We start from the raw sequence: 4,665 nt of genomic DNA, 5'->3' as shown, positions 1-4,665 counted from the left end.
GTTGCCAACTGAGGTTAAACCACGACAGCAAGTTTCTACCTTCTCTCTGATTACTCTTGGTCAGCACAGTTGAATTCACACAGTTGAAACTATCAAGGTCATCCCTGCCTATTCTTGTGGAATGGCTTCCCTTCCCTCCGTGCCTGCATGCAAGCCTCTAAACAGTTACGCTCTGCCTTTTTGCCCTCCTATCCCTTTTACAGCCTATTTCACTCTTCTCACATTTTTCCATGATGGGTTGAATTGGGAAGAGCATCCTTCACATTCTCTTTGTACCCTTGTTTTCCTTAAATTTTGTATTTGGAAGTCCTTCCACCATGACACTCTATCTGCATTTTTGTCATATGTGGTATGCTGCATACGGCCTTGTCTATCCTGTCTAATGAAGTTCCTAGGGGCAGAGAACCACTGCTTCATCCCTGTAGAGAGCTGTGAGATCCCAGTACTGTGCAGGTGGTAAGCTGAGCCCTCTTTTTCCTTCCAGTATTTCAGTGCATCAATACAGCACACACAACGTGCGAGTTTTGTTTTACCTCCTGGCCCCAGCAGTGAGGGAACCTGTTCACCCTGAAGCACAGGTTGATCTGAACAAGTATGTATCCCCAGACAGACCTCGTGATTCTGCAGTCATGGTCAGTCCTTTCTCAAATCGTGTCGATTTACTATCACGAGGGTGACTTCCCACACACATGGCACCCACGTAGTGGCAAAAGCCATGTGGTATCAGAAGCAAGCAAGCAAAAAAATAGCCACTTTCACTTATGTATTGATTGAAAAATGGTTCCTTGCTACAGCCTTACTCAGCCAGCCAAACAGGGCTTAGTCCATTTAGGTTATTAGATCCTCAGAAATCAATCTGAAGTGCACAGCAGTCCACAGAGGGCAATCTTGTCTCCTCCTCATCCAAACAGCGACGTGCCCCACACCAGCTAGGGAAATGAGAAGTGCTTGAGCTTTCAGAGATGAGCAAATTACTGGTAACACGTCCAGCACTAGCAAGTGTGGGTATTGCACCCACCAAAGCAGTTGTGGGTGCAAAGTTTCCTTTAAACCTGAGAAGGGGACATCCCTGTTGTGCCCTCAGCCAGAGCTGAGACAGTGGGAGACGGATCAGTTTCCCTTCACACAGAGCTCTCCACAAACACGCCATGGGGTAGCAGTGAGCTGTGACAATACTGTTGTGACTTCTCAAGGTGTCTCTGATGAGGTGGGTCTCCCTGCTGAGTCTTCTGCAGGTTCAACTGCATCATCCTAGTCAGTCCAGAGGGTGGGGTTCAGTGATTAAGTTACTTGCCCCGTTTGGGGCATTCTTAATGAGCCAAGTTCTGCTGTTGCTTGTGTTAGACAAGGTGCACCAGCATCCTGGGCTGTTCATGCATTAGCATTTCATACCAGCCCAGCAAATTTTAAAGCAGCTTTTTTGAAAACAGAATTGGTTTTAGTTGCACAGCCTCCCGAAGTGAAGAAATTCAGTTGATGGGCTGAATTTCAGGCCTAAAATAAAATCCGTGCGTGTGGCAGTCAGGTGGCTAACGCCCAGCAGTGTAAAGGCAGGGCCCATAGCCTGGCCAGTCTTGCTGTGCTGCCTGCACCTCACTGCGATCTCTCTGCTCTGTGCCCTTCTAGGCTTTGATGGGCCGCAGCCTGGGTGAACGTCCCTGCTGCTGAGGTTCACACTTTGTGCAGGTGATGAGCGTTAACTGTGTAGGCATGTTAGGAAATCACACCTGCCTGGGCCTGCAGGGACTCGACTCCTGGCTGAGGGGACAGAGGTGGGTTCGGTGCATAATTGGGCAACGAAAGGTTGCCAGCTCCCTTAGGCTTGCAGGTAAGGTAGCTAGCTGCTGATAGCACAGCTTCACTCACCTGGGAGATCTCCACATGCCTGGGAAGCCGGGGCAAAATAATGTGTAGCCTGATAGGGGGCAGGAGATACTCCCATTGCCAGTTGGTTATAAATCTTATAAAGGTTTTGGCATGTTTTGCTTCCTTTTTGAGGGCCACTATTTCACCAAAGAGAAATAATGAGAGCAGCACTCTGTTTACAGAAGTGGAACCCTATCTTTGTCAAGTCTTTTCCATCAAATAGTATTGCACCATACTAGCTCTGCCGGCAGAAGTATTTCAAAGCTAAATGTAAATGTTAATGAAGAGAAGGCTCTCATCTCTCAGTGAGCAAGAAGTGATCCCCTTCTGCTGATGTGGTGGTAGTAACAGGTGAGGACGAGTCAGGTGACTGGTCAGACTCGTACAAAGAGATGCTGGCAAAGCTGCAATGGGAACATCTCCTGGCTGTGAGGGCCATGCCTGTGTCCTTGTGCAGAGTGGGCTCCTGCTGTTTTAAAGGTCATTTCTGCTTCTCCCTGTAGTTTCAGAGCCCAGTTGCTTATCTGCTGTGTAGACACCGTGGCCTGGGTTTTGCTCCCAGGACTTCCGAATCAGAGGTCTTCAGGAAGGCAGCTCCTGAGCTCAGCCATGAGCCCGCTCCATGCAGCATGGGAAATCTGGCTTGTACGTGCAGTCTGCGTGGTGTCTGAACGCGAGCTTTCAGCACAGGGCCAGCAGAGAGTAACGGTGGGTGTTCAATATTACCAGGACAGCTGACGGTCTGGTCTCAATCCCAGTCAGTACCTACCTTGACAATGTGGCCCCACCGGTGGGAAAGAGCTGAGCAAGGCTTGAAGGTAAGGTGTATGTTTGGCTGCCCATGCTGCACCAGCCTCTGGACACAGAGTTCATGAAGGGCTGCATGTGTGCTTTGCACAACTTAACGGCGGCTTCCCTCTCTCTTAGTAAGGAGGGTTATACAATTATCTTGTGTTATTTCCATCTGCTTTTGTGATTTTTTGTTTGGAGGTAGCATAAGAAATCGGGCCGGACCTAACCCTCATCCTTGTCAGGCAGTAAATAGCCATAAGGGATTTGCTGTGCTGACAGCCCTTTAGAACAGTAAAACCCTTTGCTAGCTAATTCCTCTTTATCGTTTAAAATCTCCTCCACCAAAGAGAATAACTGCCAATGATTTGTGCCAAAAACATTCCTTATTAGAAAAAAAAAAGAATACACAAAACATGACTGTAATAATAACCAAATGCTTTTACCAGTGAGCGTAGTGAAACCTCAGATAAAGGAAAACAATTGCATTTTGCAGACGGAGACACTGAAAGTGGAGACACTCACTTATTCTAGGTCACATAATGATTCTTGATAGTGTTACCTGATTTCTACCGCTGTGTTTTAACAGCCGCATCCTTTTTTACTGTATGTATTCGCTTCTTTCCCCCTGAATACCCTTCAAGTTTTCCATAATCATAAATAACACAGTGGAACAATGGCCTTGAATGGCCTAACAATAACAGGGAGAAGTCTCTGATGCAGAGCTGAAGGCCAGAACTGTTTTTGTATACATTAAAGGCCTTTGGGGACACTTTCTGGTATGTTTTTGCAGCAAGCTGTGGTATTTGAAGCTGTTGCTGTTGAATAAATTTAGTATTTATTTCAAGAAGCAATGAGGGATACCAAATAAATAGTATCACGGGGGGGTGGGGAGCACAGAAATACATATTTTAAAAATGGAAGCAAAGTGGTTCAGCTGAAAGGACTTTTTCACATCTGAGCCTAGTCAGAACTTCAAGGTTAAGATAACTTCTTATTTTCCACCGTTTATTTTTTCTCTTGCATAGGCTTCTCCATTTCCTGGTTCTGGCAAGGGCTGAGAGCAGAAGGGCACGCTGTAAACTAAAAGAGGCTAAACTGAGCTTTTAAGCACATTTGCTCGGGGAGTGTGGGGTGCACAGCTGTGCTGTCAGACTGCCCGGAGCCCATGGCCACGCGCGGCAGATGGGACCAGGCACCCTTATGGGAGGTGGAAGAGGAAGGAGATCCCAGCACACCCCTAAGCGCACCCTCCCTGGTGCTCCTCCAGCACACAGCCACCGCAGGAGCCCTGCGGGGCCAGTGCCTGTAGGACACCAACCACAGCCAGCTCAGCCTCCCTTGCCTCCTCTAGTTCAACGAACACCAGCTCCACCGTGCTCTGCCAGGGCCCAGGCTCACTCCTGTTTCGTGCCCAGTTCTCACTCTTCCCTCTCAGGTTCAGGTGGAAGAGCTGTTCTGTGGGGTTTTCTTTGCACATGGCTTCTGTTTTGCTTTCTTGTGATCCTTTAATTTTTCTTGGAGTATTAGAAAATTCTTTCCTTTTAACAGAAATGGTTTAAACAATAGTGTGTTTTTTATCTCCCTATTAGGCAGTTCTTAGAAAAATAAAAGCACCGTCTCTGCATCGTGGCCTTCTACCCACCTTTTGAAGTTGGGTAGGTTAGCATAAAGGTGGTTGCTCTGGCAAGGCCAAGTTGTTTGAATATATAATTTCTTTGCTGTCCCAAAATGAGTTGTTGGGTTTTGACACATGGATGACAGATAATTGGCTGATTTCATGGCAAAAGTTGAAGCATCCTTGATGAATGTTTTGTGAGTAAATGTCTGTCTCTTTGATCAAATTAAAATACTAACTCTTTACTGAGACGGTAGAAGGCACGGCTACTGGGGATTACAAATAGTGTCCTGACTTTGCTAAGGGGAAAAAGCTTGTTCTTAGAGTCAGAAAACGTAACGGTCAGGATACACTCTTCCCCATCCTGCTTTCTTCTTCAAAAATAAACTAGG

At 46.9% G+C, this 4,665-nt stretch overlaps 1 protein-coding gene across 1 annotated transcript in view; it reads right to left on the bottom strand.

Annotated features, from left to right (window-relative positions):
• TTC9 (tetratricopeptide repeat domain 9) overlaps positions 1–4,665 on the bottom strand; it is a 48,445-nt gene that overhangs the window by 1,543 nt on the left and 42,237 nt on the right. The window lies entirely within an intron of this gene.

This window comes from Pygoscelis adeliae, unplaced genomic scaffold, assembly GCF_000699105.1.
Source record: "Pygoscelis adeliae isolate BGI_AS28 unplaced genomic scaffold, ASM69910v1 Scaffold22, whole genome shotgun sequence".
Classification (NCBI taxonomy): Eukaryota; Metazoa; Chordata; class Aves; order Sphenisciformes; family Spheniscidae; genus Pygoscelis; species Pygoscelis adeliae.
Note: the sequence above shows the minus strand (reverse complement) of the source record. Positions and strands in the feature narration are given on the sequence as shown.